The sequence below is a fragment of the Dipodomys ordii genome, unplaced genomic scaffold (assembly GCF_000151885.1).
Source record: "Dipodomys ordii isolate 6190 unplaced genomic scaffold, Dord_2.0 Scaffold9, whole genome shotgun sequence".
Lineage (NCBI taxonomy): Eukaryota > Metazoa > Chordata > Mammalia > Rodentia > Heteromyidae > Dipodomys > Dipodomys ordii.
Genome location: NW_012267225.1, coordinates 25,533,986 through 25,558,392, shown reverse-complemented (window position 1 = coordinate 25,558,392; position 24,407 = coordinate 25,533,986). Strand labels below are relative to the sequence as shown.

General features: G+C 38.9%; 1 long non-coding RNA gene across 1 annotated transcript in view; it reads right to left on the bottom strand.

The window, feature by feature from the left end:
• LOC105980469 overlaps window positions 1–23,998 on the bottom strand; it is a 33,496-nt gene extending 9,498 nt beyond the window's left edge. The window contains exons 1-2 of the long non-coding RNA XR_001174747.1: window positions 23,866–23,998; window positions 23,102–23,281 (exon numbers count right to left, since the gene is read on the bottom strand). This is a non-coding gene — a long non-coding RNA (uncharacterized LOC105980469). The remainder of the gene's footprint in view (window positions 1–23,101; window positions 23,282–23,865) is intronic.
• Window positions 23,999–24,407: the final 409 nt, after the last annotated feature.

The following is a 24,407-nucleotide window of genomic DNA, read 5'->3' as shown; positions in this document are numbered from 1 at the left end:
AAATTGTAGACATTCTGTCAAAATTGACCTGGATGTTTTCAAATCCGCATCTCTACTGTATCTCTTATCTCAGCTCTACCACCCAAAATGCTTTCTCAGTTTTCTACATTCTCACCTAACTCTCCAAACAATACCTGTTTCCATGCCCTCACAGCTAAGAGTTCACTGTTGCTAGCTCACGCTTCTTTATGAATTCTCAGTCCATCTTCTTTGATCTCTGTTATTACAGCATTATCACCTTTAAGACAGACACCTGACTTTTTTTCTTTTTTTTTTCTTTTTCTTTTTGTTGGTCATGGGGCTTGAATTCTGGGCCTGAATGCTGTCCCTCAGCTCTTTAGCTCAAGGCTAGCATTCTACCACTTGAGTCACAGTGCCACTTCCAGTTTTCTGAGTAGTTTATTGGAGATAAGAGTCTCATGGACTTTCCTGCTCAAGTTGGCTTTGAACCACTATCCTCAGCTCTCAGCCTCCTGAGTAGCTAGGATTACAGGAGTGAGCCACCAGTGCCCAGCCTGACTTTTTCTTTTATTACCAATAAGTAGTAGTGTACAAGGGAGGTGTCATTTAACAAAGCAGCATATGAATACAATGCATCTTAATCAATGCCCCACCTTTGAACATTCTCACCCATCTGTCCCCTACCCACCTTCTCACTCACTCCTCTTATTTTGTGGTATACACAATGAATTCTTGACTGCATTCTTCTCTCCTCCCTCTGCTTCATTACCTACTCCTCTCCCTTTGGACTCTCCCTCCACTTGCAAGCACCAATTTCTTGGTACTTATTTTGTTGAGCTTTGACTTAGTCTTTCTAAAAATCATGTATTATTGTACTATGATAGAATCTCCATAGTGTCTGTTATAATTCAGTTAATTCATTTGGAATTGCTTGCATACCACCTAGCCCCTTTCCTTATAGATGTATAAGCACACTCTATCTACCACTAATGCAACCATGCAAGCTTTGTTTCCCTGTGTCTGGTTTACTTCACTTAATATAATTCTTCCCAAGTCTTTATGAATGATTTGATATCACCTGTCTTTTCTACCTCTGATTGTTATAGTTCCTAATCTCTATATTCTCTCTTTGTAGCTAGCACCAGTTCACAAATTGCTCAACAAATTTGTCTTGAACATAACTGAAATCATGTTGTTATAAAAAGGATCTCCATGAGTTTCAGGACATTGGTTATGGTTTGGATGCATTAAATAAAGTAGTTTATAGACTAACCTTGATATTCATATGAGAAAAACTTAAACCTAATAGTTCATTTCACTTAGCATCATCTTATATGGTCATATGTACATAGCTTTTGAGCTTCTCTGCTCATCTGATACAATTATCCTAGATGTATACTAATTATTGCAAGTGAGGGAAACCATGGGACCAATAGTTCTTTGGGTCTGGCTTAGATCCTTATATATCACCCTGTACTAGAATCAACTCCAAATGGATCAAAGACCTCACAGTAAAAGCAAACACCCTGAAAAGATTACAGAAAGGAATATGAAACTCTAGGGCTCCTTGGTACAGGCTAAAATTTTCTTAATAAAGACCCAGAAGCACAACAAATCAAAGAAATGTTGGACAAATGGGATTGCATGAAACTGCAGAGCTTCTGCATGGCAAAGGACATATCTAGTAAAATCAATAGCAAGCTCACAGATTGGGAGAAGAGCTTCACTACCCATACAACAGAAAAAAGGCCTCATATCCAAAATATACCTAGAACTCTGACTCTGATTCTGTCTCTGAAATACCTAGAACTACAGGTATCTGTGGTCATTCCTGAATTTAACTTTTTGCTGAAATACATTAGAACCATTATTGTAACACAAATAGCAGTTAACATAACAGAAGTAGACATTTTAAATCTCTTGGACTCAATAGTTTAGCATCTTTAAAAAAATCCTAAAGAAAGAATTAATGTTGTATTGGCCTGTTGGTCTATGCAGGACCATTCTGAAAGTAAGTGATCCAATGTGGCCTATAGTTCCTGGCATTGTATTCCTAGAAACTACAGCAAACCTGGATGAGACACAGCAGACTAAGACCTCAGCATATTTTTCCTTAAGTCAACTCACATCATTAAACCTCAGGAATATCAATAACTTCTGAAAAGTGTATTGCAGTTTAATGTTACCAGCTGTCAACACCTCAGGAACTAAATGGAATGGCCAGGGAATTGAGATATGAAAAGTAGAGAAAGAAATAGCACAGGCTTCCTCAAACATCATTTGTGACAGGTTCCCCCCAACCTCAGCTCACCACAACAACTGGGTAAAACTTAACTAGTAAAACTAGAAAGGGTGGCTTTGTTTCACTTTTAAAGAAATAGAGACAGAGGTATTAGAAAATAACACAAGTATTAATACTGGTATCTCAGAAATCATTAATCCCTCTATTATAGCTTATTATAATCTAATCCAGATGTTTTGAGCTTTTCCCAAATAACATACTTCAGAAAAATAATGTTTTAGTCCCTGACATGTTATTTTTTATTGTAGACAAATTACTTCTATTTTTTCAGCTTTGATGAATGTTTTCAGAGAAATTTTTAATATTGTTGAATATTCTTTAATTGGGATGATTTAACTTGTACATTGAACATCCTCTGTTAGGGTAATGATTTTTTCTTATTGTAATTTAATTTTTAAAATAATTTTTTTCCATTCCTCTGAACCAATAATATCAATTCATTGAAAAATTATTTGATGAACATCACTAGCCTTGTGGGATTCATTGGCCATTGAGATAGAAGGAACCTCCCCAAATATATCAATAAACCCAAGGCTCTTTTCAGTACTGGATTTTATTTACCAGTGTCAAAAAAGAAAGAAAAGAAAAGAAAAATATTAATATATTGAAAGAGTATCCTCCAAAATTGTTAGATTTAAATCAAAGTAAAAATCCAACCAGTTTCAGAATGTAATAGATAATACCTTCTGAAGTTTGATGCTCACTCTCATTGTGTACATATCTCTAAACTCATAGAAAACCAACGGTAACACAAATCAGGATGGCCATAAAACTGAAACTAGAAATTTCCACACTTCCTGACCGAGACACTGACATCTAACCACATCTGGCCTCTTGCCCTGAATTGATTGCCAAACTTGGCACATCAACAAATACTCTAAATAACCAAATGTCCTAGTCCAAATCAGTCCCCATTTAGCAAATAAAAGTAATCATTTGGCCATCATCACACCCCACAAGCAGCTGCTTTCACTGTGTGAGTCAAGGTCACTCCGACAGGTTACCATAATCACACTGCAGAATACAGAACAAGCACAGCTCTCTCTTTCCCACAGCCTGTTCCACACAGCTTCTTTCTCAGCTCTTCCATGGACAGCCCTATCAAGCCAGCAGGCCAGCCTTGGAGACTTCCTTGGAGACTGTCTCTGTGCTGGTTTTCTATTGAAACTCCAGATCAGCTTTCCCCTAGGCTTCCTCTGTCACACTACCACTTGCTAAGACAATAGGACAGCAGGGGTAGTCTGAACCTAAGTCAAACTCCTCAGTCATCTTAAGAACACAAAAGGAGCTGGAGCCCCCTTCCAGTCCACTGTTTGGCAGCTCTCACATCACAGGCTTGCAGACCAGCAGGCTTCACTGCTGAAATCCTTGAAATCCATACAAATGGAATCCAGCATGGTTATGGGTCCAACTCTTGCCAATTCTGTGTTCTACCAGCTACTGGCAGGGGAAGCCAGAGTGCACTCTGCCATATGTAGGATAGAGCATTTCAGCATTCTCCTCTTCTTTAAGCACCAATTACAAACCCCAGTGTGCTTGCAAAAGAGTAGAATATTTTAAAGAGGATTTATTGGTTTAGGGGCTCAGACATCGTTGGATCATATCAATTGTAAGTATGGCACATCATCTGGTCTCTCGGTTAAGATTTGTCAGAACCCATCACACACTTTGGTGCTTATTTCAAAGACCAAAATAAAAGGGTGAAACAGATAAAAAATTTTACTTTTAAAACAAAGATCATACCTTGCTTAGGCAAACCCAGATTATCTGCAGCAGGCAGAGAATGGCACTCATAGGGAAGATTAAAATGTACTATTACCAAAAGGTGAAAAATTGGCTTGAGTTTTGGTGTGGAGCTCTGGCCTCTTTCCAGTGGAACATATTAAAGCAGTATCAGGAGTGGTACAGCAGGGGCTGCAGGAATGACTCATTCTCTTGACAAATAGCCACCCAAACAGTTGGCGAGCTGCCCTGCTCCTCCCATCTTGGTGATCTCACCACAACATGTAAGCATCTGCTACATTCATCATCTTCTCTGGGGCATGAATGAATGCTTAGGATGTAGATAATTTGGTAGAAATATATGTGTGCATTATCATGCAGATAAGACAATTATTTCATAATAGAAATGGAACCTGAATCATCTTTGACTGACTTTTGATCCTGCCAACACTGCAGAAAAACACATGCTGATATGTTAGATAGTCAGGAAATGGAAGCACAGAAGGACAGAGAGATTACAGACTCCTTGCTGCATTTGCTAACACGTGCTGTGATCTTAGCCTTTTCTTGTGGATATCTGATTTCACAGGGAAAAGGAAAAAGCAAAGGAGAGACAAAGAGGTCTCCACCCAGCTTAACACACATTTTTTCCTCCATACCAGTTTGTATCTGAAAAACAAACACAATCATATAAATAAAGTGACAGTACAGAAACAGACCAAATATTGTCAACTGGTAAAAAAGAGAAAGAAAAAAACAAACTAAATAAAAGAAGAAAAATGTATAAGGCTGACCTATACAATGTTATACAATGTTATTAGCAACTTTAAATCAGATTAACTCACTTTGCATCATTTATGATGCATGTATACATAGATGGACATAGGTAGCAATAAAAATTTCTCCTTTCAATTTTAAATTCAGTAAAGATAGGCACCTGTATTCCTTATGTGGTGCTCTTGGTATTAAAAAGTAATATTACTCATGCCTATAATCCTAGTTACTCAAGAGTCTGAGATCTGAGTATTGAGGTTTGAAGCCAGCCTGGGCATGAATGACCCTGAGACTCTAATATCCAATTAACTGCCCCCCCCAAAAAAATCCAGAAGTAGAGCTGTGGCTCAATTTGTAGAACTATAGTCTTTTATTATTAATAATATTATCTTTAGGTGCCATTTAACAAAGCAGTTTATGAATACAACGCATCTTGATCCGTGTCACCTCCTTCAACAGTCTCACCCCTTCAATCCATTCCTTCCCTTACTTTACTTAATGTTGTTGTACAATGAATTTTTAACTGCATTCTTTCTCTTCCTCACTTCATTTTTCTACTCTTCTCCCCTTGTTCCTCATACCTCCACAAGTACCATTCTTGGTGCTTATTTTGTTGGGCTTTAACCTTAAGTTACAGTAAAGCTACTGTTACAACCATTGTTCATTACAGCACTATTTATCATAGCCAAGATATGGAACCAGCCCAGATGCCCTTAATGGATGCATGGATCAAGAAAATGTGATATATATGTATATATATAATAAAATTTTATTTATCCATTATAAAGAATGGTATCATAAAGAAATAGGAAGACTTGGAAAAAATTGTATTAACTGAAGTAAGCCAGACCCAGAGAAACAAAGGTTGCCTGTTTTCCCTCATTTGTAATTGATATAATGTACCTATAAATTTATATGTAAACATGTTGAGCTGGATATAAGTGGTTACAAATGAATCAATCAAAGTATAATGGACTCTATATAGAATTCAAATAGAGCTCTAGTCTTGGGGGGCGGGGAGCAGGAAATAGCTCAAGGACAGTGCCCAGGACCTGAGATCAAGTCCCCTGACAGGCATCCACACAAAAAAAGTAGTGTTAAATTTTCTGATGTAATTGGGTGGAAGTTGGGATGTTCAGTTGAAGAGGAAAAGAAGTTGAATAAAATGTGTGAAAAAAAAAAACTTGAGCCTGAATTAATAGAGCTGGGAAAAAAAAGAAGCATCACCTAAACAAGCCAATAGGTCAGTCTCCTGGCAGTTAGGAGTCTTTCCTGAAAAGAGCGGGAAAAAAATAAAAGAAGTATGAATGGGGACAGAAAAGTTCTAAAGAATTCAAGTCCCAGCCAATCATAAATTAGCTGTTTGTAACTTAGGCAATACTTTTATTGGAGGAGTTTCTTGTTTGGGGGATTTTTAAATCTCATTTTAAGGTCAGGAAGATGTGATCAATATAAAAGATATTTCACTTTGATTTTGACCCATTTCACACATTGGGGGAAGTGTAACAGCCCTCTTAACTCTGCCGCAGGGCTCTGTTTTCAAGCTTGGCATATGGCAGAGATTTGTCAACACTGGATAGTGCTTATACAGTTTTACTCAGTGAAACTTAGGAGTGCTGGGCTGACCTGTTGTAATTCATTTGAACTTTCAGACTTGTTTTGGATCACCTCATTGCTCTCCAAGCTGCAGAGAAATAAATGGTCTCTTAGGACCATGGTATTCACACACTTCTTTCAATGGCTACTGGGTGAAAATAGCCACCTGCCACCATCTGTCTTCAACCAGCCCATTCCTCTTGAGCAGACTGTGGTATCATCCATTTCCCCACCTTAAAGACACCTAGCAACTCCTGCACTATTGCCTGGGTCATTGATGATGGACCTCTCTGGAAGAATTGTGAATTGGCATAACGTGGAATCCAAAAAAGCATCTTTAAAAGGGTGGAGGGAAGATAGTTTACTATTTCAAAATTGTGCCGCCTCTACCCCTCAGATCCTCCAAGGTAAGATAATTCCTCTAAATGCCCTTGATATTCAACCAGCCTGGGAGTAATTTTACCTTTCCCTTAACTCACATGGATTTTATTCACTTAGCATTTGATAAATGCTTATAAGTATCAGGCACTTAAGACGCATCTTCGTCTTTGCAAATAAACTACAAGGTATCTGTTATTATCTGCCCCTCACTCACACCATTCCTCTCCCTCCACTCCTATTCCAACCACCATCATTTTTTTTTCAGCCATGAAGCTTGAACTCAAGGCCTGAGCATGATCCCTGAGCTTTTTTGCTCAAAGCTAGAGCTCTACTACTTTGAGCCATCGCATCACTTCTGGTTTTCTGGTGACTAATTGGAGACAAGAGTCTCATCGACTTTCCTGCCAGGGCTGGCTTCAAACCATAATCCTCAGATCTCAGCCTCCTGAGTAATTAGGATTACAGGTGTGAGCCACTGGAGCCTGACTATACCACCACCATCATTTTAAAGATGAAAAGCTGAGACGGAACAAGCTCAGTAGCTTGGTAATCATTTGACATCAATAAGCAGAAAAGTACAGGTTTAAGCACAGATCAAGATCAGACCAGAAAAAAAATCAGACCAGAGACCTTACCCTTACCACAAAAGGCTCTAGGTAGAGCTTTCTGCTTCCCACTTCTCACATTCTAATGAAAAAGAGATAATTTGTATATTTGTTTTTAGTTTTATTTTTATATCAAGTCCTATACTCCACTGCTAGCTCATAAAAGGCAGACTCAAACTAAATAATATGTATCTCCTTAGGATCACCCAATAGTGTACAGCACCACACAAACACTGGGGGTAGAGGGGGGCAGACAGGTAGACAGGAAAAGAGACAAAGGACAGAGGGGAAACCAATGAAACAGCGATATTCACAATATGTTGAAAATGAATGTTACAACTTGAGAGGGGATTGGGGGGAGGAAAATGGGAGAAAAATGAGGGAAGGGGTAAAAATGTTCTAAAGGAATGTACTTCCTATCTTTAAATATGAAACCTACTGGCTACCAATGGCTCATGCCCATAATTCTGAGTGGTTTCGGGAGGCTGAGATCTGAGGATTGAGGCTCAAAGTCAGCCAGGGTAGAAAAAGTTCTTAAGACTCTTATCTCCAATTAACCACCAAAAAGCTGCAAATGGAGTAGTAACTCAAGTGATAGAGCATTAGCCTTAAGCAAAGAAGCTTAGGGACAACATCCAGGCCCTCAGTTTTAAGCCTAAGGACTAGCAAAAAAAGAAGATCAACCCCAACTCAGAGTTAGTCTTGTTGCTTATCACAAATAAAGTATTATAAAAATTAGACCAAAAGAATTCCACTCAGAAGAGTTGTAATAAACTATTGTGAGTTCATGATAAAACACCAAGTAAAGTACAGAATTAAGTGGAAGAAAGTCTACCATTCCACTTGGAATTTATTATCCTATTTCACTGAGCTAGGTTTTCCTAGATACTTGAAGGATTTTATATAAAGGAAAGAAAGAGGCAATTCTATGTAGAAAATTGTTTGTTCAATAACAAATACATACTTATACAGTACACACTGTTACTTTATTCCATTTTTTTAATATTTGCCAACACCAGGGTTTGAACTCAAGGCCTTATACTTTTATTTGACTTGTTTATTTAAGGCTGGTCCTCAACTACTTTAGCCTCACACTTCAATCTGGCATTTATCTAGTTATTTTGGAGATGGAGTCTCATAGAGTTTCCTGTTCAGGCTGACTTTGAACTATGATCCTGTAGATCTTAGTCATGCATGATTATCTAAGACTACAGGTATGAGCCACTGGTGCCAACCTCTATTTTACTTATTTTATGTGGAAGTATTATGAGCTAGAAAATATAATTTTGTTTATTGTATGAGCAGCCTTATCAAATCAGTTTTGGTATTCTAAGTGTGAAGCATTAAATGAGACCATTAATTGTATATAAATCTGTGTTAAGACTTTAAATCAAACTTCTGTTAGTATAATTTGTCACAGATGTAATGTATCTTTTTCTGGCTTATATCTCCTCTTACGTAAATTAGACAACCCAACTACATTAAGTTTATTTTGGATATATGTTTATAGTAAGAGCTATTGTATCAAGATGAGCCATTAAAATATAAAATAAAGCTGGGTGCTGGTGGCTCATGCCTGTAATCCCAGCTACTCAGGAGGCTGAGATCTGAGGAACATGGTTCAAAGCCATTCCAGGCAGGAAAGTCTGTGAGACTCTTAATTAACCACCAGAAAACAGGAAGTGACACTGTGATTCAAAGTGGTAGAACATGAGCCTTGAGCACAAAGAGGTTCAGAGACAGTAACCTGGCCCTGAGTTCAAGCCCAGGACCAGCAATTAAATAAATAAATAAACAAAGAGATAGATAGATAGATAGATAGATAGATAGATAGATAGATAGATAGATAGATAGAAAGAAATAGCTATAAATTAGAATAACTGCAGAATGACCTTGAGCCAAAAAAATAGCAAAGAGATTTAGAAAATTGTCAAAGGAACATTTTTATTTTTAGTATTTTATGTTACAAATTTGGAACTTTTAGTGTTTCTGTTACAAATGTGGAATGTACCTCTGTGGGATAAGAGCAGAAGTTGCAAGGGTGGATAAGATTGTCAACAAGAAACAGGAGAGATGTTGGGGGAGAAAAGCAAAGCTGAATGGAAATAGCTCTGCTATAGTTTGAATTGAAATGTTCCCTAGAGACTGGTTTGTTAAAGGCTTAGCCCTCAGCATGGTACTACTGAGAGGTTGTAGAGCCTTTAAGAAGTGGGGCTCAATGAGAGGCCTTCTAGTCACTGGTGGACTGCCCTCAAAGGGGCCAGGGAAACAGCAGCCCCTTCTTCATTCACTCTTCCACTTACTTGCCTAAACTGAATGGATTTGCTCCACCCCACACTCTCACCATAATGTACTGCCTCACTAGAGGACTAAAGCCACAGGATAAATCAATTCCAGACTGAAACCTCAAAAAGTGAGCCCAAATGAACCTTTTCTCATTATAAGTTTATTATCCCAAGTATTTTTTTACAGTAATGGAAAGCTGACTAACAAAATCTCCCACAGGGAGTAGTTGAATGTAGTAGCAGAACTGAAGGACAAAAGGGCCAACCAGGAATGTAGAAGGTGAGATGGGGTGGGCAATGAATGGATCATATGATTAGAGGCAGCAAACACTCTGGGCCTTGGGTTTTACATCATTAGAAATAGATGGCATGATTTACAGCATATGAGTTAGGCAGCCCAGTATCTTCCCACAGCTCAGATATCTTCTGGGACACATTTACCTGTCCTTACATGGTTCTCTTCTATCAAAGTAGAAAGAAGATATAATAAAAAAAAAAACCCTGACAACATAGAAATCACAACTTCTAAACTGGTTTTCTTTTAATAGTATATCAGTATACTTGGAGGCTAACTTTCAAGATTAACATGTTTTCAGGTGCTTCATTCAGGTGAGTTTACATCCTGACAAACCTATCATAAGTTGAAAATGTATGTACCACAGTTAACCTACCAAACATCAGCTCATCAACATAGTAGAATATCAAGTGTTAACCTTCGGAAGCTGTGGTTTGTTGTCTCTGCCCAGCATTGAATGAGAGTATCATAATGTATGTCATGTATAGATAGCCCAGAAAAAGGTCCAATTGGAAGTAAAAATGCCACTCAATATCACTTTAGCACCACCATAATTTTTAAATATCACAAGATGAACCATTATTAAGTTCAGAATTGTCCCTGTATAAATGTACTTAAAGGGAAACATCTTATTAACATTCTAGTGACAGAATAAAACTCAAGAAAGTGTCACAAAGACATGTAATCAAGTGGGCAAAGATTAGATTATATTTGACATGAGATAGCATGGTATGATAATATATAATATAATGGCCTCACAAATGTCCTCTGATCCCCAGAACTTGTGCACACTACCATATATTACAACAAATAACTGTGGCCAGGCACTGGTGGTTCACATCTGTAACCCCAGCTACTCAAGAGGATGAGATCTAAGGATTGTGGTTCAAAGCCAGCCCAGGCAGGAAAGTCCATAAGACTCCAATTAACCACCAGAAAACTGGAAGTGGCACTGTGGTTCAAGTGGTAGAGTACTTGCCTTGAGCTGAAGAGCTAAGGGACAGTACCCCGGCCCAGAGTTCAAGCCCCATGACTGACAAAAACAAAAACGAAACTGTGTGCTCATAATGAAAATCTATATGTTAAGATGGGTTATCTAGATAGACCTTAAATGTTATATGTTATCCATGTTCTTTGAAGAGTTTGGCAGAGGAAGAGTTGACCACAAAAGAGGAAGTAACAGATATAACCACGTAAAGAAGAGGTTGAGTGGTAGGACCATACATCAATGGATGCAAGCACTTCCAGGAGCTAGAACAGTAAAGGATTATTTGAAGATAACCCAGTATCAGAACTTTCAGATTCCTGGCTTTCAGACCAGCAAGGGAATAAATTGTGTTGCTTATACCCATTGAGTTTGTGACCATTTGTAACAGTGGCCAAGGGAAAGCAGTATACTTTGGGAAAACATCCTGCTGCAGAAAGAGAAGGCTTTCAAGCAATTCAGTCGTCTATCCCTGAGTCTAGCCTTTTCTGTTTTTACTACTGCTTCTCCTTCAAAGACCTGAACTCCAAGAACCTGCTTCCCACGAATCTGGTTGGAGGAAAGAGGAGCATGTAGTAGGACCTTGGTTCTGTGGGCATGGCAGGGGCAAGAAGGTCGGCAGACTAGCTGAAGGTCGGCTGGAAGAGACTGGAAAACCACTTGCACAGGTATGTTGGGATCTCTTGGCAAGGCTCCTCCAAGCCTTTAAATCTAAGATACCTGTTCTTACATCAACAAGTAGGGGAATAGAGGACAAGGAAACAACAGGAAGTTCTTAAAGCCTGGAGACAATGTGCTGTTTTGTTGAAAATTATCATTAAAATGTTGGTTGCCTTCCAGTGGTTGACAGTAAAAAAAAAAAAAAGGATAACTTTAACCAAACCACTGTATGAACTTCCTTAGAATAATGTCTATAGCTCTGGAAGCAAGCCTCACCAATGATGGGATCTAGAAGCTCCAGAGGTTGTAACATAATGGGATGTGTGTGTAATACTTAAGGGGCACAAGTCATGCACAGAAAGCTGCATTACTGGAGAGGAAGTGGAAAGAGGAGGTTAAAAAAACCTTCATTTGTAATAATTAAGCTATATCTAGGATAATCCTAGCAGATGAGCAGAATAGCTCAGTAGCTATGTACATATGACTATATAAGATTATGATAAGCAAAATGAAATCCAAGACATTGAAACATGAGGTTTTTCTTTGTGCTTGTTTTTAATGTACTATGTGATTTCTTCTTTGTGTGTGTGTTTTCTTTTACCTATGGCTTATCCCCTGTTGTCACTGTATTTGATTTTGGTACCCTAGGTATTGTATATACGTTTGTCTGAATTAAGGAAGGGGAACAACAAAATGGTGAGCAAAGGACAAAGGGTAAACCAATGCAACAGCGATACTCATAAGACAATATGTTGGAAATCAACTGTATAACTTGGGGGGGAGTGGGAGAAAAATGAGGGAGACAGTAACAATGTTTGACAAGAAATGTTCTCACTACCTTAAGTATGTAACTGTAACCCCTCTGTACATCACCTTGATAATAATTTTTTATAAGAGAAGTTAAAAAGGAGCTGTCCAGGAGCTGTGAGAAAACGTCAGTGAGAGGAGCGGGGCTGAAGGCCAGTGGGACCTACAGAGACAAAAGTCACAGAGGAAGATCCAGCAAATGTCAGCTGTTGCAATAGGCAAGTCACAGCAAATGATGAACTGCCAAAAGAAAGGAAGAAAAAGAAGAAAGGGAGAAAGAAGGAAGAGAAAGTAATGAGCATGTAATGTGGCTCTTAAACACATCCTGGTAATTTCTGGAAATTGTGAAAAGGGAGAGAACTAGATCTATGGCACTGGGAATTGTGCCATAGATTCTGTATTTTAAAAGAACCCCTTGAACTGCACTGTAGAAGAGGGAAAAGGAAAATGCCAGATAGGAAGTAGACCGCTAGGAAAACCCAGTAAAGTCAATGGCTTCACAGCAGATAAAGGAAACATCAGCAGGGATGAAGCCAAAGAATTAAAGCATTTTGTGTTGTTACTGTTGGTGGTGGTGGTGTGGGGGCGGGGGGTTGGCAGTTGAACTTAGGGCCTCATGATCTCACTTATCTTTTTCCACCCAGGACTGGTACTCTATCATTTGGGCCACTCCACTTTTGTCATTTTGCTTGTTAATTGGAGATCAAAGTCTCACCAACTTTCCTTCGTGGGATGGCTTCGAACTGCAATCTTCAGATACCAGCCTCGTGAGTAGCAAGGATTAGAGACAGGAGCCGCCAGCATCCTACTAGAAAGAGTTCTGAGAGGGACCAGGGCAGGGACAAGGCAGAGCCTGGGTAAGGCTTGGTGTGACTGAGGGAAGGGCACCTTGCTTTCCAGGTGAGGCTTGGCATAGTTAGGTAAATTGCCATAGAAAGTGTGAAGTCACCAGAAAACACACTTTTCTCAACAGCTTTCCAGGTGTGTTGTCCGCAGTGGCTAAGAGAAGCAGTAATTGAGATAAAGTTTTCAGAGAACTAATACAATCTAAAAATAGCCTACCAACTAAGCAGCACAAGAAGGGCAGAGTAGGATTTTGATGAGGTTCCAGCTGAACACATTGAAAGCCTCAGAACAGACATTGGGAACTGTACGTCTAGCTTAGCAGAGGCTGCTAGTTCTCAACCTTGGGAAGACGATGCACCAGATGACAGAGGTGTCCAGACCAAGTGCCACCCCACTGATGTCATATTAGGACTTGAAGAAACTGGTGATTTCAAAGTGGCATTTGTTAACACAATGATTTGCATTATAATTGTGAATAGTCTCCTTGTGTTTTCGCAGCATATAACTTGTATTTACATATGTGTTTGTGTGTTACAGGTCTACACAAACGTAGTAACCACCCATTCAACTTAAATTTGTAGAGTATATTCTTTATGCTGTAGACACTGGAGAAACAGAATATGTAAAAATGGATGAAGTGTCTGTCTGGTGGCTAATACAAGGAAACAAACTAACATAAATTATAATTCAGGTAGTCCTGGAAGAGCTGTCCAGAGATTTCCTTGCACTTCATGTTACAGATCATCATGTCCATGGGGACTTGAACTCCAGGCCTGATAGCTGTTCTTGAGCTATTTTTGCTTTAGGCTAGTACACTACCACTTGAGCCACCTCTCTACTTCTGGCTTTTTTGGTAATCAATTGGAGATAAGAATCTCACAAATCTTACTGCCGGAGCTGGCTTTGAATCATGACCCTCAGATCTCAGACCCCTGAGTACCCAGGATTACATGCATGAGTCACCAGTATTGGCCATTACACATTCACTTGGAGCATCACTGCTGACTATTGTCACTCAAGACCATGCACACAGTAGGTGCTCACTACACATAGGATGGTTAGCAAGGGTGGGATGGAACATTCATCCGGTGTGTTCATTATGACAGCTATTAGAGGCACCGGCCTTGCTTTCATGGAAAACCTGCATGGGCTTCTATGGCTGTAATGAAATGATCCCATATACTTTGCTCATTTGTCAGGGAAAATACAGTCAAACACCACTGCATGGATTTTGCACCCTAAAATAGAGGGTGCTGCTTTTTCTATTAAAAAGAGACAGATCTGCTTTCTGTCCTGATGTACATTGTTAATGTATGTAGTTAGTTCCCCTTGTTTGGAAAGGCAACTGCTGACACATGTAAAGTGCTCTGAATAAAAATATTCATGCCACAGGATTGTAGAGAAGGGATATCTTGGGGAAAAGCAGAGAAAGGCAGATATGCCATTTTATAGCCATTAATCTAGAACATTGGCCCTCTTTATATAATGAATACCACAAGTGTATTCTCAATAGAAAGTTTTTAAACAATACAGATGAAGCCAAGGTCAGAGGCTTAAGCCTATAATCCTAGTTACTTGAAAGGCAAGGTTGAAGGATCAGAGTTTGAGGACAACCCCGGTATAAAACTTCATGCAATGGGAAGGGGAAGCAAAGGAGGAGGCTACAATGCTTGCTAAGAAATGTACTAATTATCTTGCCCATGTAATTGTAACCCCTCTGTACAGTATTTTCACAATAAAAAAAAACTTTATGCAATTCCATCTCTCTCAGTGGCTAGGCATGGTAGCAGGCAACTCTTATCCCAGTTACCAGCAAATCTCAATGGCTATGTACAGTGGCATAGAACGGACCAACAGCAGAATATTAGGCCAACCAAACCATAACATGAACTCCTATCTCAAAAATAACCAGTGCAAAAGCAGTTAGGGATGTGTCTCAATTGATAATGTGTCACTGCCTAGCAAACACAAAGTTCTGAGTTCAATCTCCAGTACCCCCCAAAAATCCCAATGCACACAATGCAATACAAAGTTGCCTTTCACTTTTGTCGCCTGATCTTCCTCCCAATTCGGCTGAATAAACACCTTAGAGTGTTTATAAATACATGATCTACGATGGCCTGCCTGGGTGTTGGTGTTCCTCCAGAATGTAAAGTGAGAAATGTTAACCCCCAAGGAGTTATTATATCGTGAGAACACTCTTATGGATGGAATCGATGTCCCTATAGAACTAATGAGAGTTAGCTCACCTACTTTTGACCTTTCCATCAGGAGCAGATGCCTCAAAAACCTCTATTAAAAAATAAATAAAAAGACCCCCACTATACTTCAAATCTGCCTGTTTTGCTCTTAGACCTCTACAGATAATAAATCTGTTATTTGTAAGTTATCTAGTAAAGGTATTTTTGTTATAGCAGCCCTAACACACTAAGATATAATAAATATGATCATAATGTATGTGATGATCTGGGGCTCACCTTTTATTTAACAAGATGCATTTTTGTGTGTGTATGTGGGCCAGGGATTATGTTGATATGTGGCATGTAGTAACATAAAATGTGCTTCAAAATACACTGTTAAGAGTCCAATGGCAGTGGCTCATGTAAGTAATCCTAGCTACTCGGGCGGCTGAGCCCATTCTGCTCTACCATTTGAGACACATTTGCATTTATGGCTTTTTATTGGTTAATTGGAGCTAACAGTCTCACAGGTTTTTCTGCCTAGACTGGTTTAAAACCTTGATCTTCACACTTCAGCTGCCCGAGTAGCTAGGATTACTGACATGAGCCACTGCCAGTGGGCTCTTAACAGTGTATTTTGAAGCATAGTTTATGTTACTGCATGCCACATATGAACATAGTCCCTGGTTATCTGGTTGTGTCATAGCCTACTAGTCATTTTTAATTGATGAACATTTACTTCATCTCCAAGTTTACCAACTGAAAAGTTCTCTTACTAAACAGACAAAATTCCTATAAAAATTACATCTGTCCACTGAGGGACATCTGGGTTGATTCTATATCTTAGCTATGCTAAACAATGCTGCAGTAGACATGGTTGTTTAGTGGCATTAGTGTGGACTAGTTTGTAGTCATTTGGGTAAATGACTAAGAGTGGAATTGCTGGGTCATAGAAAAACGCTATGTTTGGTCTTTTGAGGGACCTCCATACTACTTTCCAGCCTAGTTGAACAAGCTTACACTCACACCAACAGTGTAGTAGCATTCCATTTTGGCCAAAATCCTACCCACATCTGTTTTTGTTAGTTTTCTTGATAATGACCATTCTAACTGGGGTGAGTTGGTATCTCAATGTTGTTTTGATTAGCATTTCTTTTATAGCCAGAGTTATGGTATATATATATATGTGTGTGTGTGTGTGTGTGTGTGTGTGTGTGTGTGTGTGTGTGTGTGTGTGTGTAATGTATATATATGCAATTATATATATGCAATATATATGTATATGCAATGGAATTTTTTGCTCCCATCAGAAAGAATAGCACTGCTCCATTCATAAGGAAGATTTAGAAAACATATTATTAAGCAAAGTGAGCCAGAATCTAAGAAACATAGTCTGCATGGTTTTCCTCATTTGTAATAACTAGAATATGTCTATAAATGTACAAGTAAATCCAATGGATAGTAAAAGACAAATAATTGTACTTGTACATGATTGATTAAACAGCACTCTAAGCATTCACACAGTGAGGACAAAGGAGGATATTATTAGGAGAGGATCACAATGGCTCAATAGCTATGTTCATGTGAACATATAAAATGATTCTTATTGAAATGAGCTCCAAAAAATAGAAACAAGAGATTTTGTTTATTGTACTGTTTACAGCTATTTCTTTTTTCATTCCTTTTCTCTATTGGTTTACTCCATGTTATTACTGTTTTTGTATTTTTGTACCCTTGTATATAAGTTTATCTGCTTTGGGGAAGGGTAGGGGAATCACAGAAATGGTGAAACAAAGGGTGAACCAATGGAACAGTGATATTCACTAGATACTATGTTGAAAATGAACTTTACAACTTGGGGGGAAAGAGGTCAAAGGGGGGAAAAAGTGGTAGCAATGTACTCATTACCTTATTTATATAACTGTAGCCCCTCTGTACATCATCTTTACAATAAAATTTATTTTTAAAAAAGAACTAATATAATTGCAGTCATTTCCATGATATTGTTCACATCAAAGAAAGCATTTTATATACTTTCATCCTTACAATACTTTCTTAGCTTGCTGACAAAGAATGTCACTGATACTTGAATTTGAAAAATAAAATTTAAGCTAGGCCCTGGTGGCTCATGCCTGTCTGTAATCCTAGCTACTCACGAGACTGAGTATCACAGTTCAAAGCCAGCCCAGGCAGTCACCTCCAATAAACCACTACAAAACCAGAAGTGGTAGAGCGCTCTTGAGCTGAAGAGCACAGGGACAGTGCCCAACCCCAGAGTTGAAGCCCCACAACTGAAAAAAATAAAAAATAAAATAAAAATAAAATTTACTCTGCTTAAGATAAGACAAAAAGAAAATTCCTTCATTCACTTGGTTCAAAAGATAGCATAAAGCCAGGTACTGGTGGCTCATGCCTGTAATCCTAGCTACTCAGGAGGCTAACACCTGAGGATCATGGTGCAAAGCCAGCCCCAGCAGGAAAAGCCAGGAAACTCTAATCTCCAACAAACCACCAGAAAACCAAAAGTGGCACTGTGGCTGAACTGGTAGAGCACTAGCTTTAAGCTGAAAAGCTGAGGGACAGAGCTCAGGCCCACAGTTCAAGCCCCATGACTGGCCAAAAAAAAAAAAAAGATAGCATAAGAGAAGTACCCTATGGTATGGCTCAAGCAGAACAGTGCCTGCTTACTGCATGCAAGGCCCTGAGTTCAAATTCCCCTACTGCCAAAATAAATAAATACATAAATAAATTTAGGAGGAATAATACAATTCTAAATTCAGACTCTGTTATGTTTTCATTACCACATAAGCCTGAAAGTTCATCTGCTTGTTGGTCTAAGCCCTTTCTGCTTTTAAATCAATGGGTTCCCTATTACCTGGGCTACAAACAGAACTCTTCTCCAAATACAGAGTAGTAATTAGAAAATACAAATCTGATCATCCTGATGATCAGATGAGCTATTGTATACTAAAAAAGTACTAATTATACCTATAATTCAACATAACACAACAAAAAAGCCCAAGCCAAATATGCCAATAAGGACTTGAATAGAGATTTTTCAAAAAGAAAAGATACATAAATGACTAAGAAGCATATAAAAAGATAGTCAACCTCACTAGTCATTAGAAAAATACAAATGAAATCATCATGAAATAGTACTTCCACTACTGGAATGAATAGAATAGAAAAGTGTTGATAAAGATATGGAGAGCTAAATGCCAGTGAATCATGACTGCAATATTAGCTACTGAGGAGGCTGAGATCTGAGGATCTTGGTTCAAAGGCAGCCAAAGTAGAGCTGCTCTCAACTGGCAGAACACTAGCCTTGAGCAGAAATAGCACCAAAGCCCTGAGTTCAAGCTCCAGGACAGGCACCAAAGAAAAAATCTAGAGAAAATGGAATCCTTATAAACCACTAATTGGAACATAACGATGCAGCTTCTAGGGAAATCAGTGTACCAGTTCCTCCCAAAAGTTAAAGATAGAATTATGATGTAATCCTAGGCATACACTGTAAAGAGCTAAAAGCAAGGATTCTGGTACTTATTAGTCAATATTCTGTTGGCTAGTAGCCAAAAGCTAGAAGAAGAAAATGCCTACTGATGTGGAAGAATTAGTGGGCAAAATATGGTATATACATTCACTAGAATATTATTCAATCCTCAAAAGGAGGCAGTTCTAACATCTTGTCACATGGAGGAACTTCAAGATACTATGCTAAATTAAATCAGCCAAACACAAATGGACAAATGGCTATTTAATCTCATGCATATGAGATACTCAAGGTAGACAAATTCATAGAGACTGAAACAATAGTGACTAACACACCTGGAGTATGGAGGAATGGAGAGTTAGTGCTAAACAGGTATACAATTGTTGTTTGTGATGATAAAAAGAAAACTTTCTGGAAATTGATAGAGAAGATAGTCAAACAGCATTGTGACTATAATTAACTAAGCACTTAAAATGCTAAAATTGTGTTATGTTATGAATATGTTTACGTAGCAAAATGTTTAAAAATAGCCTGGTGCTGGTGGCTTTGCCTGTATTCCTAGTTATTCAGGAGGCTGTGATCTAGGGATCGTGGTTCAAAGCCAGCCTGAGCAGAAAAGTCCATAATACTCTTATCTCCAATTAATTACTAAAATGCTGGAAGTAGAACTGTGGCTCAAGTGGTAGAGAACTAACTTTAAGCAAAAAGCTCAGGGACAGTGCCGAGAGGAAATGTCATTTCCTCTTAAAACTCCTCAATGGCTCCCCATTGGTTCCTGATCAAGTCCCACTCCCTACAATTCAGCTGTGTATGAACTTTTCCCCCGCATATTTTCTCTGTCTTTCCTTCTGGATGCATACGTTCCAGCCAAAAGAAACAGTATGTGATATTCCCATCATGCATGCATTGCTCTTACTGGGAAGGGTTAATTTCAGGGATGCAATTCTCAGTTCCCTTCATTCAGCTGGAAACCCCTTTGTCATGAATCATAGCTTAGCCATGTCTAGAAGACTTGCACAAACATCTATCCCCACAGTCTACCAGGGAAATGGTTCTCTCTCTCTCTCTCTCTCAGCTTCCCCACTTTCCCCATGTAGATCCTTATCACAGACAATATAACATTTAACACACTAGTTTATTTATAGGTCTGTTTTCCTGTGTTGTATCAGGGAGGCCACGTAGAGCCTTTGTCTTATTTATGTAGCCTGGTTTTAAGATCACTGGCTATAGCTATGTGACCTTGGGTAAAAAATTAAATATTTTTAGATCTAAACTTCATCCTCCATACAATGGGAATAATAATAGTTTCTGTGTCATACACTAGTTATGAGGAATAAATGAAATCAGAGCATCTGATATACAATAAACAATAAAATGTTTGGAGAGGAAGCATATAACTAGCAACAATTGTCCAGTGGTTTGAAGGTTGAACATTGAGGGCCAAGAGTTGAAAGAAGAATAAATAATCTAATCCCAGACATATTTATTTAGAAAGACATATGGAAAAGTAGAGTGAGTTTTTAAAAGAATAAAATAAGGGAGTTTCTTTTAGCTATGTACTATAATACAGTCAAAACACTTTGACAACTTTTCCAAGTTTCATATTTCTGCCATATACTCGATCATTTGGTACAGGTCCAGTCAGATCCTGCTGTAGCAGTTCTTATAACTACAAAGTATTGTGCTCTTGGAAAGTAAAAACAAAGCAAAGCTGGACACTGGTGACTCATGCCTATAACCCTAGCTATTTAGGAGGCTGAGATTTGAGCATCATGATTCCTTCCAAGCCAGCCCAAGCAGGATGGTTAATTTAATTGACCAGCAAAAAGCTGGAAGTAGAGCTATGGCTCAAGTGGTAGAGTGTTAGCTTTGAACAAAAAAAAAAAAAGCTAAAGCTGGGGGATAATGGCTTACATCTGTAATCCTAGCTACTCAGGAGGCTGAGATCTGAGGATTGCAGATCAAAGATAGCCCAGAAAGAAAAATCAGTGAGACTCTAATTCTAATTAACCACCCAAAATCTGGAAGTGGAGCTGTGGCTCGTGTGGTAGAATGCTATCCTTGAGCAAAAGAAGCTTGGGGCAGTGCCCAGGCCCTGAAGTCAAGCCTCAGGACTGACAAAAAAAAAAAAAAAGCTAAAGCCCAATCCTGTGTTCAAGCCTGAAAGAGATGGGGGGGAGGGAAGAAGGGAGAGAGAAAAGGGAGGAAGGGAGGGAAGAAAAGAAGGAAGGAAGGAAGGAAAGAAAGAAGGAAAGAACTGAACAAAAAAGGCTACTACAATTGTCAAAGCAGTACTTCTTTGAAGAACTGAAGGTGCTCCTTGTATAGACTTTGGAGAATTCTAGAATCAATTTTCTATAGTGGTACATTTATAACAAATTTTTACAACTACATTTACTCCAGAGATTAAGTCAGTAAGTAATTCTTTCTCTAAACCAGCCTGGCTTTAGGTGTGAATTCTTATTTTATTAGTAAATAATGGGGCATTTCAAAGAATGGCTGGCTTGTGCAGTGGACAGAAAACATTATGTGACATATGCATATCATTTCTTACAAGGTAAAGACACACCATTGGTCAACATTGCCAGTGTCCCCCTGGTAACAGTCCCAGGTTTCCATGCAGTTCCATTAAAGCTGCTTCAACACCCAGCACTAGGGTGTGAACCCCAGGATGGAGCATGTGACCTAGGCCTAAGCCATTGGCATGTCTCCTTTCCCTGTCCATTGATGATCATTACCCTTTATGAGTTAGTCAGAGCCTATGGGATGTAGAGACATTTCCCACTACATATGCTGTAAAGAAGTGAGACTTGTCAGCAACAGTGGCTCATGCCTATAATCCTAGCTACTCAGGAGGCCAACATTTGAGAATCAATGTTCATAGCCAGCTCTGGTAGAAAAGTCCATGAGACTCTTATCTCCAATTAATCACCAAAAAGCTACAAGTGCAACTATGGCTCAAGTGCCAGCCTTGAGCAAGAGGAAGAGGAGGAGGGATGAGGAAGAGGAGGAGGGAGGAGGGGGAGGAGTAGGAGAGGGAGGAGGGGGGGAGAAGAAAAGTCTACCTTAGAACATAAGCTAATGAATGGGTTCAAGAAACCATTTTGAGTACCCATAAGACTCTGGGCTGAGATCAACACAATGGAAGGAAGGGAAACATGAGCAGGTGCTAATGATACACTGGAGCTCTGGATGGGGCTACGCCTAAAGCTAGACTCTTCTTTTCAGCTTCTGTGAGTTAAGAAATTCCTTTGTGACTGACTAAGCCAGTATGGGTTGGGTTTTCTGTGATTGCAACTAAATAATCTCAACTGGTATTCATCAGAGCCACTTTTCCCAGATGAGAGCACCATACACTGATTCTGTACAAAAGATAAGTGATTTCTCTAGAGAATTCTCTGAGATTGAATCAGGGTATAAGGAAATCTCTCCTTTGGGGAAGCCTGTGGTCTCATTTCTGTGTAGGCCAGGAAACTCCTATAAATTTCACCTGTTGACACATTTTCTTTGCAAGCATTTGTGCTACTTCAGGGGAGAGGGGCAGGAAACAGAGGTGGAGAAGGGAGGGCATGAGGCAAAGTATAAATAATTGCACAGGAAGCAATATAGCTGATAGCCTTTTAGCAGAGGCTGGCATGTGGGTAGATGTGGTATGAACTCACTGTAGAGGAACTAATCCAGCAATGTTATCTGATCTGGAAGAGCAAGAAAAAAAAAGAAAGAAGAAAAGGAGAGGAGAGGAGAGAAGAGGAGAGGAGAGGAGAGAGCAAGGAAAAGGGAAAGGAGAGGGGAGGGGAAGGGGAAGGGACCTCTCTTCTGTTCCCTTGTTTGATAGGTCTGAAAGCCCTTTACATGTCAAGCTAGCTGGTATTCCACACAGGAATCCTGATTACAGACTGTGCTAATGTAGAGAGCATGGTTTCCTTCTAACCATCAACCGTCAGTTCTGGCAGCTGGATTTTTATTTTGTGAAATGCAGGGCAAGTTCTGGATTGAAAACAAAGGTCAAGTATGTCAATGTTGATGGTAATAAGGTAGGGAGTTTCTCAAGTCTTTCTGAGTAATGTAGGCTGTGGTCATGGAGTGTGGGAAGGAGAAGGGTTTAGGAGCAGGTGATCGCTTTCAGGAAAAGACAGAGGCTGAATCAAGATCTTCCTGTGATCCAACTTTGGTAGCAGGGCCTGTTTCAGTGCTTGTTCCCATCCCTACCTGTTTCCATGGACCTGGACAAGTTGATTTATCCCTCTGAATTAGTTTCCTCTTCTGTAAAGGTGAATTCGTTTCTTGAGATTAGTAAATTAGTTAATTTCCACGAAAACTGGCACAATCCATAGTAAGAAGTCAAATTACAGTAGAACACTTATGTACATTTCAGTCTGAAAATACCACCTGGAAAATTACAGGAATAAATGACTCTTTTCGCTTAAATTGCACACTGTTCTATGGAATGTATTGATAGCTCTCTCCTCCTGCTTCTTCCTGCTGGGACATGAGTCATCCTCTCTCCAGTACGTCTACACTGCTTGCTTCACTAGCCCCTTAGTCATTAAGTAGCCATCTTGGTTTTCAGATGGACTGTTGTCGCATTGTAATATTTTCATTTAGTTTCCTTACCTTTATTTTACTGAGTAATGGCCTCAAAGTGCAAGACTATCAATAATAGCCATTTTTATTACATTATATGACCATAATTGTTCTATTTTACTTGTACTGTGACTAATTTCATAAATCAACTATCATCCTGGGTGTGTATAGGAAAACATATAAGGTATGAATAATTCAGGATTATCTACAACTTCAGGCATTCACTGGGGGTCGTGGAATGTGTCCCTGTGGATTTGGAGATCTAATATCAATGGCAAAACCCAGCGTCAGTTCACCTTGGAGTCATAGTAAGTACCAGGCCATGGGTATAAATATTGAGGCTTTGTTATCACTTTTGCCAGCATGAATTTATCTTATTCTCACTTTACCTTAGTGTGATTTTCTGCAGAATACCAAGTGAAAAGTACCAGTTCAAAGCCAAATTTCTGCATTTTTCCAAGCTTTGATAAGCTCCTTCAGCACATCTTGTTCGTGATGAATAGCTCGCTCTATGGCAGATTTAATAGCAATAAAAGATTAAATAGATACAAAGATTTTTCATCGGATTATCAGCTGCTCAAAAGCCAGATTTAGGTCATAACCCTCTATGTAGTTCAATTATATAGTAAACATTCAAAACAATGAACAAAAGTTTAAACTTACACCAAAAAAAGAGTGCATCAACATAGGGAATATACTTATCATCATTATTATACTTATTATTATATTCTATTATTATAAAGATACTTTATGCCAAGATAACAAAGATAGTTATGTTAAGATAACATTATTTGGCTTAGCATCACCTTTTTTTTTGTCAGTCATGGGGCTTGAACTCTGGGCCTGGGCACTATCCCTCAGCTCTTCAGCTCAAGGTGAGCACTCTACCACTTGAGCCACAGTACCACTTATGATTTTCTGAGTTGTTTAT